This window comes from Pristiophorus japonicus, chromosome 1 (assembly GCF_044704955.1).
Source record: "Pristiophorus japonicus isolate sPriJap1 chromosome 1, sPriJap1.hap1, whole genome shotgun sequence".
Taxonomy (NCBI): Eukaryota; Metazoa; Chordata; class Chondrichthyes; family Pristiophoridae; genus Pristiophorus; species Pristiophorus japonicus.
This window is the reverse complement of record NC_091977.1, coordinates 370,980,409-370,994,360: the sequence shown is the minus strand read 5'-3', so window position 1 is coordinate 370,994,360 and position 13,952 is coordinate 370,980,409. Positions and strand designations below refer to the sequence as shown.

At 44.0% G+C, this 13,952-nt stretch overlaps 1 protein-coding gene across 2 annotated transcripts in view; it reads left to right on the top strand.

The window, feature by feature from the left end:
• The window catches only part of rbbp8 (retinoblastoma binding protein 8), a 290,628-nt gene that overhangs the window by 199,364 nt on the left and 77,312 nt on the right, over positions 1–13,952 (top strand). The gene's annotated exons all lie outside the window — the stretch shown is intronic.

Here is a 13,952-nt window from a genome sequence, read left to right as displayed (position 1 = left end):
TGGAGTGTCGTCACTGTTGTAATGTAGGAAAATGCGGCCAATTTGCACACAAGCAAGCTTCCACAAACAGCAATGTGATAATGACCAGATAATCTGTTTTGTGTTATGTTGGTTGAGGGATTAATATTGGCCAGGACACCTGGGATAACTCCCCTGCTCTTCTTCGAAATAGTGCCAGGGGATCTTTTACATCCACAAGAGAGCAGACGGGGCCTCAGTTTAACGTCTCATCCAAAAGATGGCACCTCTGACAGTGCAGTGCTGAGCTACAGCTGACATTGCAATAGAAAGAGGTTTTACTGGAGAAGTCGATTTTGACTGACCTCAAGACCTCAATTTTAATTCCCCATGCCCAGTGAGAGTGGTGCATGGGAAGAGTTAAGATCAGGCTGAATCCACTTGCTGTCCTGAGGCCGCACTGGTTCCACCCAGCAACATCTGATCTGCACCGGCTTTGAAGTCGTCCGAGGCTCCCGCTGCGGGCAAACGAGGACCTAACTTAAATTTAAAAGTCGCGGCCTGATGACGTGATGGATGCAGCAAAGTGATTTTTGCAATGACCCAGATGCCTGCCCTGTGTCAAGCTCGCAAGAAAAACCCAGCGTGAGGCGCCGACTGGCCAAAAGGGGCCACGGTATGTTGACTTTTCTATGAAATCCTTGTGGGCCAGCAGGAGCAGTGGTCCTTGGGACTCCCCAGACCCAGTCTTGCCCCTCTCTCTTTTGGTATTGGCTGCCAAATCCCTTGGCCAGCACTAACTTAATGCCGAGGAGTGTTCCCTTGGATCCCCGGCATCCTAAAGCTCCTGACCCAATTTCCGTTCTTGCCCACCAGTCCTGACATCAGTCCTGGTGGTTTCAGGAGGGAGACTGTCCTGGATTATTTAAAAGAGGCCAGGGCGTTATAATGGCCCAGGCTTCGCGCTGAAATCCCTGTGCTGCTTATCCTCCTGCCCGCACCCCCTCAAATCACGAACGGTCCCCTCAGTTATATTAGAGATCCTATCGTACTGCACTTACTAACCTGAAATTGGTAGGTGTAGATTGCAGTGAGAAGCCTGTGAACCAGATTGATACTGTGGACTACACAACCCTGAAGCTTGCACTGAACTCAGCAAGGAGAGCACTCTACTCACTGGCAAATGTTTTATGTTTTGAAAGCGAGGGAAGGTGCATCTGCACTTATGATATTGAAAATGCACTGCAGTATGTTTATAGAATGACGATCGTTTGAACTTCTTGAACACATTTTTAAAGCATTTATGCACTGGACTGAGTTATGCTAGAAGGTTTGTACAACCAATGAGTTATAAAACTACTCGTTAGAGTTCATATTTTGGGCCAAATTGTTGATTGGACTCCCAAATGAGATTGAGGATTTTGCATTCAAGATAAAGAAAGAAAGTCTTGGCTTTATATAGCGCCTTTCACAACCACTGGACGTCTCAAAGTGCTTTACAGTCAATGAAGTACTTTTGAAGTGTAGTCACTGCAGCTTCAAAGTGGTAGAAGTGACTGTCAGCCAAAACAGCATTGCAGAATCTCTCGTATGACCTTTCATCTTCCTGATCACTTCCTGCCTTTTGAGGCACCTCTTGCAGGATCAACATCACCACCTTTTACAGTGGCAGAGATTAAAGAGATTAATCACTTGGTCAAGTATTGATTAATTAAGGAAAGCCAGCATGGATTTGTTAAAGGCAAATAGTGTTTAACTAACTTGATTGAGTTTTTTGATGAGGTAACAGAGGGTTGATGATGGCAATTTGGTTCATGTGGTATACATGGACTTCCAAAAGGTGTTTGATGAAGTGTCACTTAATAGGCTTGCCAGCAAAGTTGAAGCCCAAGGGAAAAAAATGGACAGTGACAGTGTGGATATAAAATTGGCTTAAGTAGCAAGAGTCAGAGTAGTGGTGAATGGTTGATTTTTGGACTGAAGGAAAGTATGGCGTGGTGTTCCCCATGGTTCACGACTGAGACCTCTGCTTTCCTTGGTGTATGTAATATATAGAGCTCCACCTGTGGACTACTGTGGCATTACAGCCAGTGCTGTGTACAAATAAAGAGGGAACAGATCACCTGACTAGAGTTCCAGAGCGTTCTGCCATCTTAAGGCTTGTGTGTGTTTGTGAGTTGAACTGAAGATATAACAATGGCGATGAGAATGGGATAATCGGATAACAAAACTGCAATTTTTGTTGGAGGATTCAGCCAACCGACAGAGACTTTGAGAGCTTCTCTGTTTTGATTAACTACAAATCCAAGGTAAATTACAAGCACACTTGTCTGACTTGCCAGAGTCCAGATGGCCGCACCTATGTGAATAATAGGGCGCTTGGAAAGTTTCAACGCGACTGTAAAAGTTTCGGAGGGTATGTGGAGCGGTTAGAAATGTTTTTCACCGCAACCAATATTAAAGTACCCAATGATGAAAACCATAACTGGGTGGCGTTGGAAAGACAACGGGCGATTTTCTTAACTGAAGCAGGGCCCGAGGTTATGAAACCCTGAAAAATTTGCTTGTGCCTATCAAGCCAAAGGACACAAATCTTAAGCAGAAACAGCACTACAGTCCTGAGCCCCTGGAAATTGCTGAAAGTTATCGTTTTGGAATACAAGATCAGTTAACCGACAAGAGTAACAGTGAGTACATTGTAGCATTAAAAAAGCTATCTATTCACTGTAATTTCAGAAACTTTCAGGACCGAGTATTGCGTGGCCACTTTGTGGGATGAAAAATGATGCGATCAGAAGAAAGTTATTGACAATCCTAACTTGACTTTTGATTTAGGTTGTCAGATAGCTATGTCAATGAACATGGCCAACCAATATTTCCGAGAATTTCATACTGTTTCCAATGGTCAGACAACCAAGGTGAATCACCTGCAGGTTAAAAGTAAAAGGCAGTTGGGCCCCAAGGTCTGAGAAACTGACAATGGTAACAGAGCGTTGAAGTCCTGCTATCGGTGCCTGGGACAACACATTGCTCAAAGTTGTCCATATGTGAAGGCAGAGTGTTTCATCTGCAGGAAAAGTGGGCATCTTCTGAAGGCATGCCGACTGAAGGGTAAAACCAGCTTTCAAAGCTATAAGTAGAAATCCCCAGAGACTACATAGCACGGAAAAAAAACAACAGCACGAGGAGGTTTTAGATCTACATATCAGGAGCACGAGGTTAACTAACAGCGATTCGAAAAGTATCATAATCCACATAGAAGTTGCAGGAACCAAGATATCCATGGAAATCGACACTGGTGCATCCGTGAGTGTAGTACCAGAGTCGCTATACCTTGACAAATTGCGTGATTTCCCACTGGAGAAATCCAAGATGGAGCTGCGAGGCTACTCAGGAGAGAACATTCCTGTGGTAGACACATATCACCGTACCGGTGAAATACAAGGATCAATTACAGAGCTTGCCTCTATTGGTAGTGGCAGGAGACAAGCCTGCCTTACTAGGAAGAAATTGGTTGGGAACACTGAAGCTGGATTGGAGTGAAATTTTTCGTGTTGAAACGAGATTTGCATCAAAGGATGATATCATCAAGAATTATCTGAAGGTGTTCTGCAAAACAGGCAATCCGCTTCAAGGTGAGTGTCAGGGTACAGAAGGACGACAGATCGGTTTACTGCAAGCCTCGTTCCATACCATATACACTCGAGGAGAAAGTTGAGCAAGAACTCAAAAGACTAGAGACTGAGAACATTATTTCTAAGATAGATCTATGTAATTGAGCTACACCCATTTTTGTTGTACTTAAGTCCGATGGTAAGGTAAGATTGTGTGGTGATTATAAAGTAATCGTAAACCAGGTTGTAGAAGGTAATCTCCCTGATACATTGCCAATGTAGAAGATGTGTTCACAACACTGACAAGTGGTCAGATCTTCTCAAAGTTGGATCTTACGAATGCCTACTTACAGCTTGAACTAGATGAGGAGTCCAAGTCATGCTTGACTATAAATACTCATCTAGGCCTATATCAATTTAATAGGCTACCATTTTGGAGTGTCTTCCGCCCATGCCATATTCCAAGGGTTGATGAACCAAATTTTGCAAAGTATTGAAGGGGGTAGTATGTTATTTAGATGACATACTAATTTCAGCACCAAATTGCCAAATTCATAATAACATATTGAATGAAGTCCTCAAACGGCTAGAGAAGCACAGAGTACGAGTGTCTGCTCGCAAGTGAGAGTTATTTCAAAACTCCGTGGAGTACTTAGGGTCATTCATTCATAGGTAGTCCCTCGGGATCGAGGAAGACTTACTTCCACTCTTAGCATGAGTTCTTAGGTGGCTGTACAGTCCAATACGAGAACCACAGTTTCTGTCACAGGTGGGACAGATAGTCATTGTGGGAAAGGGTGGGCAGGGAACCTAGTTTCCCACGCGCTCCTTCCGCTGCCTGCGCTTGATCTCTGCATGCTCTTGACGACGATACTCGAGGAGCCCAGCGCCCTCTCGAATGCACTTCCTCCGCTTAGGGCGGTCTATGGCCAAGGACTCCTAGGTGTCTGGGGATGTCGCACTTTATCAGGGAGGCTTTGAGGGTGTCCTTGTAACGTTTCCTTTGACCGCCTTTGGCTTGTTTGCCGTGGACGAGTTCCAAGTGGAGCGCTTGCTTTGGGAGTCTCGTGTCTGGCAATCGAACTATGTGGCCTGCCCAGCGGAGCTGATCAAGTGTGGTCAGTGCTTCAATGCTGGGGATGTTGGCATGGACGAGGACGCTAATGTTTGTGCGTCTGTCCTCCCAGGGGATTTGCAGGATCTTGCGGAGACATCGCTGGTGGTATTTCCTGGTACGGCCCTGTAGACCATGATATAGAGCATACAAAGATGGTTTACATCCAACCAAGGGAAAGCTGGATGCAATCGGAAATGCACCCACTTCCAAGAATGTCACTGAACTTCGATCATTTCTGGGTCTTTTGAACTATTATGGGAAGTTCCTATCAAATTTGGCTATGGTATTACATCCACTGAATGAACTATTGAAAAAACAGGTCCATTGGAAGTGGTCAGAAGAATACGATACAACATTCAAGGAGTGTAAAAGCAAATTGGTAGAGAGCACCATACTAGTTCACTATGACGTATCTAAGGAGATCAAGCTAGCGTGTGATGCCTCTCCGTATGGAGTTGGGGCAGTGATCTCTCATGTACTACATAGTGGGGAGGAGAGACCAATTGCTTTTGCTTCACGCACTCACAGTGCCAGTGAGCATAATTATGTGCAAATCGAAAGGAAAGCTTTGGCATTAATTTTTGGGGTCAAGAAGTTCCACAAATACTTATATGGTCGTAAGTTTACCATCGTTATGGACCATAAGCCCCTGATAGCAATCCTCCATCTCAAGTCCCCAGTTCCAACATTAGCTGCAGCCCGAATGCAGAGATGGACTTTGATTTTGTCAGCATATACATATGATATTGAATACAGATTATCAGCTGATCACAGTAATGCAAATGCTATGTCTAGATTGCCTTCCCCATCACAAGTTACACCCGATAGGGAAGAAGTGTTCTATTTTTCATTCATTGATGAACTGCCAGTCACAGCTGAATAGATTGGTAGAGCAACCAAACGTGACCCATTTATGTCAAAGGTGTATGATTATATTGCAAATGGATGGCCAAACCAGGTAACAGACAAAGATATTCATCCATTCTTCATTCGTAGGAATGAATTATCAGTCGATACAGATTGTATCATGTGGGGTGCAAGAGTGGTTATACCAAATAAATTCAGGTCCAAGTTATTAGGAGACCTCCGTGACCAGAATGTGCTTGACCAAGAGTTTTGCACGCAGTTCCTTTGATAGAGGTAGAGTAAAAGAGAGAGAGAGTTCAAATGGAAATCAAATGAAAACTTTCCTCAGGATCAGCCTCGAATGAGTTTAAATTCAACACCATGTTTGGAAGGTTCTGTTCGAGAGTGGACGTATCCTCTTCGAAACAAAAAACAAGTGATTATGCTTGATTTGTAAATATGGCAAAATAAATCCATATCTTTTGTTATGTATAACCATGCAAGCTATGTATGATGATTTATTTTGTTAGAATTACTTCTTCATTAAGAAAGGAGATGTAATATTGTAACACTGCAGCCAGTGCTGTGTACAAATAAAGAGGGAACTGGTCACCTGACTAGAGTTCCAGAGTGTTCTGCCATCTTAAGGCTTGTGTGTGTTTGAGTTGTACTGAAGATATAATAATATATATTATATATATATCAATGACTCAGATCTGGGTGTGCTGGGCACAATTTCAAAATTTGCAGATGACACAAAACTTGGAAGTATTGAGAACAGTGAGGAGGATAGTGATAGAAACATAGAAACAAAGAAAATAGGTGCAGAAGTAGGCCATTCGGCCCTTCGAACCTGCACCACCATTCAATATGATCAAGGCTGATCATGCAACTTCAGTACCCCCTTCCTGCTTTCTCTCCATACCCCTTGATCCCTTTAGCTTTATGGGGCACATCTAACTCCCTTTTGAATATATCTAACGAACTGGCCTCAACAACTTACTGCGATAGAGAATTCCACAGGTTCACAACTCTCTGAGTGAAGAAGTTTCTCCTCATCTCGGTCCTAAATGGCTTACCCCTTATCCTTGGACTGTGACCCCTGGTTCTGGACTTCCCCATCATCAGGAACATTCTTCCTGCATCTAACCTGTTCAATCCCGTCAGAACTTTATGTTTCTGAGATCCCCTCTCCAGTGAATATAAGCCTAATCAATCCAGTGTTTCGAGTCAGTCCTGTCATCCCGGGAATCAGTCTGGTGAACCTTCGCTGCACTCCCTCAATAGTAAGATTGTCCTTCCTCAGATTAGGAGAGCAAAACTGTACACAATATTCAAGGTGTGGCCTCACCAAGGCCCTGTACAACTGTAGTAAGACCTTCCTGCTCCTATACTCATTGCGAGAGGGATGGAGTACAAAAGCAGGGAGGTCCTTCTGCAACTGTACAGGGTACTGGAGTACTGTGTGCAGTTTTGGTCACCTTACTTAAGGAAGTATATACTAGCTTTGGAGGGTGTACAGAGACGATTCACTAGGCTGATTCCGGAGATGAGGGGGTTACCTTATGATGATAGATTGAGTAGACCGGGTCTTTACTCGTTGGAGTTCAGAAGGATGAGGGGTGATCTTATAGAAACATTAAAAATAATGAAAGGGATAGACAAGATAGAGGCAGAGAGGTTGTTTCCACTGGTCGGGGAGACTAGAACTAGGGGGCACAGCCTCAAAATATGGGGGAGCCAATTTAAAACCGAGTTGAGAAGGAATTTCTTCTCCCAGAGGATTGTGAATCTATGGAATTCTCTGCCCAAGGAAGCAGTTGAGGCAAGCTCATTGAATGTATTCAAGTCACAGATAGATAGATTTTTAACCAATAAGGGAATTAAGTGTTATGGGGAGCGGGCGGGTAAGTGGAGCTGAGTCCACGGCCAGATCAGCCATGATCTTGTTGAATGGCGGAGCAGGCCCGAGGGGCTAGATGGCCTACTCCTGTTCCTAATTCTTATGTTCTTATACTCAAATCCTCTCGCTATGAAGGCCAACATGCCATTTGCCGCCTTCACCGCCTGCTGTACTGGATGCAACCTTTCAATGACTGATTTACCATGACACGCAGTTTCGTTGCACCTCCCCTTTTCCTAATCTGTCACCATTCAGATAATATTGTGCCTTCCTGTTGTTGCCACCGAAGTGGATAACCTCATATTTATCTACATTATACTGCATCTGCCATGCATTTGTCGACTCACCTAACCTATCCAAGTCACCCTGCAGCCTTTTAGCATTCTCCTCACAGCTCACACTGCCACCCAGCTTAATGTCATCTGCAAACTTGGAGATATTACATTCAATTCCTTCGTCCAAATTATTAATGTATATTGTAAATAGCTGGGGTTCCAGCACTGAACCTTGCGGTACCCCACTAGTCACTGCCTGCCATTCTGAAAAGGACCCGTTTATTCCTACTCTGATCTGCCAACCAGTTCTCTATCCACGTCAATACATTACCCCCAATACCATGTGCTTTAATTTTGCACATAAATCTCTTGTGTGGGACCTTGTCAAAAGCCTTTTGAAAGTCCAAGTACACCACATCCACTGGTTCTCCTTTGTCCACTCTACTTGTTACATCCTCACAAAATTTTAGAAGATTTGTCAAGCATGATTTCCCTTTCATAAATGCATGCGGACTTGGACCGATCCTGTCACTGCTTTCCAAATGCACTGCTATTACATCTTTCACTAGGGGGGTAGTGCTGGACAGGCTAATGGGACTCGAGGTAGACAAGTCCCCTGGTCCTGATGAAATGCATCCCAGGGTATTAAAAGAGTTGGCGGAAGTTATAGCAGATGCATTCGTTATAATCTACCAAAATTCTCTGGACTCTGGGGAGGTACCAGCGGATTGGAAAGCAGCTAATGTAATGCCTCTGTTTTAAAAAAAAAAAAGAGGGCAGACAAATAGCAGGTAACTATAGGCCGGTTAGTTTAACATCTGTAGTGGGGAAAATGCTTGAAGCTACCATTAAGGAAGAAATAGCGGGACATCTAGGTAGGAATAGTGCAATCAAGCAGACGCAACATGGATTCATGAAGGGGAAATCATGTTTAACTAATTTACTGGAATTCTTTGAGGATATAACGAGCATGGTGGATAGAGGTGTACCGATGGATGTGGTGTATTTAGATTTCCAAAGGTGCCACACAAAAGGATACTGCAGAAGATAAAGGTACGCGGAGTCAGAGGAAATGTATTAGCATGGATCGAGAATTGGCTGGCTAGAGAAAGCAGAGAGTCGGGATAAATGGGTCCTTTTCGGGTTGGAAATTGGTGGCTAGTGGTGTGCCACAAGGATCGGTGCTGGGACCACAACTGTTTACAATATACATGGATGACCTGGAAGATGGGACAGAGTGTAGTGTAACAAAATTTGTAGATGACACAAAGATTAGTGGGAAAGCGGGTTGTGTAGAGGACACAGAGAGGCTGCAAAGAGATTTAGATAGGTTAAGCGAATGGGCTAAGATTTGGCAGATGGAATACAATGTCGGAAAATGTGAGGTCATCCACCTTGGGGGGTGGAGGGGGGCGGAAAAAAAAACAGTAAAAGGGAATATTATTTGAATGGGGAGAAATTACAACATGCTGAGGTGCAGAGGGACCTGGGGGTCCTTGTGCATGAATCCCAAAAAGTTAGTTTGCAGGTGCAGCAGGTAATCGGGAAGGTGAATGGAATGTTGGCCTTCATTGCGAGAGGGATGGAGTACAAAAGTAGGGAGGTCCTGCTGCAACTGTATAGGGTATTGGTGAGGCCGCACCTGGAATACTGCGTGCAGTTTTGGTCACCTTACTTAAGAAAGGATATACTAGCTTTGGAGGGGGTACAGAGACGATTCACTAGGTTGATTCCGGAGATGAGGGGGTTACCTTATGATGATAGATTGAGTAGACTGGGTCTTTACTCGTTGGAGTTCAGAAGGATGAGGGTTGATCTTATAGAAACATTTTAAATAATGAAAGGGATAGACAAGATAGAGGCAGAGAGGTTGTTTCCACTGGTCGGGGAGACTAGAACTAGGGGGCCAAAATACGGGGGAGCCAATTTAAAACCGAGTTGAGAAGGAATTTCTTCTCCCAGAGGATTGTGAATCTGTGGAATTCTCTGCCCAAGGAAGCAGTTGAGGCTAGCTCATTGAATGTATTAAAGTCACAGATAGATAGATTTTTAACCAATAAGGGAATTAAGGTTATGGGAAGCGGGCGGGTAAGTGGAGCTGAGTCCACGGCCAGATCAGCCATGATCTTGTTGAATGGTGGAGCAGGCTCGAGGAGCTAGATGGCCTACTCCTGTTTCTAATTCTTATGTTCTTATGTTCTTATGTTCTATGTAATAATCGATTCCAACATTTTCCCCCACCGATGTCAGGCTAACCCATCTATAATTCCCTGTTTTCTTTCTCCCTTTTTTAAAAAGTAGGATTACATTAGCTACCCTCCAATTCATTGGAACTGATCCAGAGTCTGTAGAATGTTGGAAAATGACCACCACTATTTCTAGGGCCACTTCCTTAAGTACTCTGAGATGCAGACCATCAGGCCCTAGGGATTTATCGGCCTTCAATCCTATCAATTTCCTCACACAATTTGCTGACTAATAAGGATTTCCTTCAGTTCCTCCTTCTTGCTAGACCCTCGGTCCCCTAGTTTTTCCGGAAGGTTATTTGTGTCTTCCTTAATGAAGACAGAACCTAAGTATTTGTTCAATTGGTCTGCCATTTCTTTATTCCCCATTATAATTTCACCTGATTTTGACTGCAAGGGACCTACATTTGTTTTCACTAATCTTTTTCTCTTCACATATCTATAGAAGCTTTTGCAGTCAGTTTTTATGTTCCCTGCAAGCCTACTCACATTCTCTATTTTCCCCCTCCTAATTAAACCGTTTGTCCTCCTCTGCTAAATTCTAAATTTCTCCCAGTCCTCAGGTTTGCTGCTTTTTCTGGCCAATTTATATGCCTCTTCCTTGGATTTAACACTATCCCTAATTTCCCTTGTTAGCTTCAAGAAGACATGAACAGGCTGGTAGAATGGGCAGACACATGGCAGATGAAATTTAACGCTGAAAAGTCCGAAGTGATACATTTTGGTAGGAAGTACGAGGAGAAGCGATATAAACTAAAGGAACAGATATAAGCTAAAGATGCATAATCGTTAAAGGTGGCAGGGCAGGTTGAGAAAGCGGTTAAAAAAGCATGGATCCTGTGCTTCATAAATAGAGGCATAGAGTACAAAAGCAAGGATATTGTGATGAACCTTTATAAAATACTGGTTCGGCGTCCATTGGAGTAGTGTCCAATTCTGGGCACTGCACTTTAGGGAGGATGGGAAGACTTTGGAGAGGGTGCAGAAAAGATTTACAGGAATGGTTCCAGGGATGAGGGACTTCAGTTACTGCAGTGTCCTGGCCAATATTTATCGCTCAACCAACATCACAAAAACAGATTATCTGATCATTATCGCATTACTGTTTGTGGGAGCTTGCTTGTGTGCAAATTGGCTGCCACATTTCCTACATTGCAACAGTGACTGCGCTTCAAACTTACTGGGTATTTTTTTTTAAAAAGAGAAAAGCCAGGTCTAAATTTCATAGTCCTGAAATTTATGGCGTGACATGTATTGGCATAAGTGCCGAGATGCCTCTGCTGTAGACACCACCAAAACTTGCAGGGTCAGGGGAGGGTTGAAACATTGAAACATAGAAAATAGTTGCAGGAGTAGGCCATTCAGCCCTTCGAGCCTGCACTACCATTCAATAAGATCATGGCTGGTCATTCACCTCAGTACCCCTTTCCTGCTTTCTCTCCATACCCCTTGATACCTTTAGCCGTCAGGGCCATATCTAACTCCCTCTTGACTATGTCTAACGAACTGGCATCAACAACTCTGCGGTAGAGAATTCCAGCAGTTAACAACTCTCTGAGTGAAGAAGTTTCTCCTCATCTGGGTCCTAAATGGCGTACCCCTTATCCTTAGACTGTGACCCCTGATTCTGGACTTCCCCATCATCGGGAACGTTCTTCCTGCATCTAACCTGTCCAGTCCCGTCAGAATTTTGTATGTTTCTATGAGATCCCCTCTCATTCTTCTAAACTCCAGTGAATACAGGCCCAGTCGATCCAGTCTCTCCTCATATGTCAGTCCTGCCATCCCGGGAATCCGTCTGGTGAGCCTTCGCTGGACTCCCTCAATAGCAAGAGCATCCTTCCTCAGATTAGGAGACCAAAACTGAACGCAATATTCCAGGTGAGGCCTCACCAAGACCGTGTACAACTGCAGTAAGACCTCCCTGCTCCTATACTTGAATTCCTTAGCTAGCTATGAAGGTCAACATACCATTTGCCGCCTTCACTGCCTGCTGTACCTGCATGCCAACTTTCAATGACTGATGTACCATGACACCCAGGTCTCGTTGCACCTCCCCTTTTCCTAATCTGCCGCCATTCAGATAATATTCTGCCTTCATGTGTTTGCCACCAAAGTGGATAAGCTCACATTTATCCACATTATACTTCATCTGCCATGCATTTGCCCACTCACCTAACCTGTCCAAGTCACCCTGCAGCCTCTTAGCATCCTCCTCACAGTTCACACCACCACCCAGCTTAATGTCATCTGCAAACTTGAAGATATTACACTCAACTCCATCATCGAAATCATTGATGTATATTGTAAATAGCTGGGGTCCCAGCACTGAGCCCTGCGGCACTCCACTAGTCACTGCCTGCCATTCTGAAAAGGACCCGTTTATCCCTACTCTCTGCTTCCTATCTGCCAACCAGTTCTCTATCCACGTCAATACTTTACCCCCAATACCATGTGCTTTAATTTTGGACACCAATCTCTTGTGTGGGACCTTGTCAAAAGCCTTTTGAAAGTGCAAATACACCACATCCACTGGTTCTCCCTTGTCCACTCTACTAGTTACATCCTCAAAAAATTCTAGAAGATTTGTCAAGCATGATTTCTCTTTCATAAATCCATGCTGACTTGGACCGATCCTGTCACTGCTTTTCAAATGTGCTGCTATTTCATCTTTAATAATTGATTCCAACACTTTCCCAACTACCGATGTCAGGCTAACCAGTTATAATTCCCCGTTTTCTCTCTCCCTCCTTTTTTAAAAAGTGGGGTTACATTAGCTACCCTCCAGTCCATAGGAACTGATCCAGAGTCGATAGACTGTTGGAAAATGATCACCAGTGCATCCACTATTTCTAGGGCCACTTCCTTAAGTACTCTGGGATGCAGACTATCGGGCACCGGGGATTTATCGGCCTTCAATCCCATCAATTTCCCTAACACAATTCCCTGACTAATAAGGATTTCCTTCAGTTCCTCCTTCTCGTTAGACCCTCGGTCCCCCAGTATTTCCGGAAGGTTATATGTGTCTTTCTTCGTGAAGACAGAATCGAAGTATTTGTTCAATTGGTCTGCCATTTCTTTGTTCCCCATTATAAATTCATCTGATTCTGACTGCAAGGGACCTACGTTTGTCTTCACTAATCTTTTCCTCTTCACATATCTATAGAAGCTTTTACAGACAGTTTTTATGTTCCCAGCAATCTTCCTCTCATACTCTATTTCCCTCCTCCTAATTAAACCCTTTGTCCTCCTCTGCTAAATTCTAAATTTCTCCCAGTCCTCAGGTTTGCTGCTTTTTCTGGCCAATTTATATGCCTTTTCCTTGGATTTAACACTCCCTAATTTACCTTGATGGCCACGGTTGAGCCACCTTCCCCGTTTTGTTTTTATTCAAGACAGGGATGTACAATTGTGGAAGTTCATCCATGTGATCTTTAAATGTTTGCCATTACCTATCCACTGTCAACCCTTTAAGTATTATTTACCAGTCTATTCTAGCCGATTCACGTCTTATACCATTGAAGTTAGCTTTCCTTAAGTTCAGGACCCTAGTCTCTGAATTAACTGTATCACTCTCCATCTTAATAAAGAACTCTACCATATTATGGTCACTCTTCCCCAAGGGGCCTCGCACAACAAGATTGCTAATTAGTCCTTTCTCATTACACATCCTCAGCTGGTTAGGATGCATCAAGGGCCCCACAGCCAGAAATACTGGTAAGTTTGGAGACCAAGGCTGCAGGGCAGCAGTTTTCTCCCCCCTCTACCCCTGAGGTGGATCCCGCATCTGCCCTTGGTGAATCAGTACACCTAGCATACCTGAGCTGACCATGACGTCGGTACCAAAGGAGAATCAGAGCACAGGAACTGCAACACTTGGAGTTCCCGCTCCCCTGTATATCAAAAGCGATTTAAGGACCAGGCAGAGTTTTTGCCCATATCCGGGAAATATTGGCACTAGACTGGGATCCTAGTTTCTGCCCATTCCAGCAC